Here is a 2,062-nt window from a genome sequence, read left to right as displayed (position 1 = left end):
ATATTGAAACAATTATAACTGTGTCCCAGATAGTCCAGAAATTAAGTAAAGAGAAGATATAAAAAACACTCAAATTAAACTTCTAGAGAGGAGAAGTACAATGTCTGAGATGAAAAATATACTGGAGGGGATTGATGGCAGATTAGACATTGCAGAAGAAAAGATTAGTGACCTTAAAGACAGCAATAGAAACTATCCAAAATTTAAAAAAAAAAAATTTTTTTCTTAATGAACAAAGTATCAATGAGCTGAAGAACAATTTCAAGCAGCCTAATATCTGTGTAACAGATGTCCCCAAAGGAGGAGAGGGGGAAAGGATAGAAAAAAACTTGAAGAAATAATGGCCCCAAATTTTAAAATTTAATTAAATCTATAAACCCAAAACTCCAAGAAACTCTCTGGACCCCAAGCACAAGAAATATGAAGAAAACTACAAAGTATGTCATAATCAAATTGCTCAAAGTCAGTGATAAAGTGAAAATCTTAAAATAGCCAGAAGAAAAAAAAAGACGTGTACAGAGGAACAAAGGTAAAAATGACAATAGATTTCTCAGCAGAAAGAGTTTGAGAGGACTATTGAGCAATGCCTGTAAAGTATTAACAGAAAATAAGCCTGTCACTCTAGGACTCTATACCAATTAAAATACATTTTAAAAATAAAGGCTGTCTATGGCCATGCCACTCTGAACAAGCCCGATCCTGTCTGATCTCGGAAGCTAAGCAGGGTCAGGCCTGGTTAGTACTTAGATGGGAGATCACCTAGGAAGACCAGGTGCTGTAGGTGTAAAAAATAAAAAATAAGGGATTGCAAGATGACAAGCTCTTTGCAATCTGTGAGGTCAACCAAGGGTTGCCTTGCCTAAAATAAAATAAAATAAAATAAAAATAAATAAATAAAGGCTAATAAAGAAATTTTTACACATACAAAGGCTGAAAGAATTCATCACCAACTGACCCACATTGTAAGAAATGTTAAAGAAAAAGCCAAAATGAAATGATACCATGTGAACATATGGATCTACACAAAGGAAATGAAAGGCCCTGAAAACTACATGGGTAAAATTATAAGATATTTTTATTATTTTACTACCTTTAAAAGATAACACATTGTTTAAACAAAAATAAAAATGTAGTGTGGGATTTATAACATATGTGCAAGGAAAATATATGTCAATGATAGCAGAAAGTCAGGAGGAAAGAAACAAACATGTACTATTGTAAGGTTCTCACTCTATACTTACAATGGTATAATAGCACTGTGATAAGTTAATTATGCATGCTATAAACACTAAAGCAATCTCTAAAATAACAAAAAGAAGAGTTATAGCTAATAAGCCAAAAAAGGAAATACACTGAATCATAAAAAAGACTCAGTTCATCCAAAAGAAGATTGAACATGGGAAAAAAGGATACAAAAGAACAGATGGAACAATAAAACATACATGGCAAAATGACAGTCATAAATCCAACCTTATCAACAATCACATTAAATGTGATAATACTACACATCTATTCAAATGACTAATATAAAAATATAGACAATGTTGGCAAGGATGTGGAGCAACCCCGCTTGTAGAAATGTAAAGTTGTACAACCACTTGGGGAAACAGGCTGTTAATTTTCTTAAAAAGTTAAACATACACCTTCCATATGATTTGGCCATTACACTCTTACATATGAACCCAGAGAGAACCAGAGGGCTTAAGGAAAGCTTTGAAGGAGTCACATGTAGTCAACAGGGCACATAGAACTGAAGACCAAGACCTGAGTTTCATGTAAGGACTATCGAGTTGTAGTACTGATCTGAACCCTCAACCCTAACAAGTCCCTCATCTTACCAAAGGACACTGGTAGGAAGGAGTAGCACTCTGAGATATAGGATGGGGTATTTGGGAATACATGAACTGGGCTAAAAACCTTAAACGTTCTCCACTCATTAAGTATGAGCTGTACATAGTGACTTCCTTCCAAAGAGGACAGTATGGAAAGAAGGGAGGAAAAGAGTAACTTTGTAGCAGAGAAAACTGACAAACACTACTTCAGCCAGATGATCAAGGTCAAG

General features: G+C 34.4%; 1 pseudogene; it reads left to right on the top strand.

Moving 5' to 3' along the window:
- The first annotated feature begins 665 nt into the window (after positions 1-665).
- LOC111733760 lies at positions 666-784 on the top strand (annotated as a pseudogene).
- Positions 785-2,062: the final 1,278 nt, after the last annotated feature.

This window comes from Pteropus vampyrus, unplaced genomic scaffold (genome assembly GCF_000151845.1).
Source record: "Pteropus vampyrus isolate Shadow unplaced genomic scaffold, Pvam_2.0 Scaffold633, whole genome shotgun sequence".
Lineage (NCBI taxonomy): Eukaryota > Metazoa > Chordata > Mammalia > Chiroptera > Pteropodidae > Pteropus > Pteropus vampyrus.
Note: the sequence above shows the minus strand (reverse complement) of the source record. Positions and strands in the feature narration are given on the sequence as shown.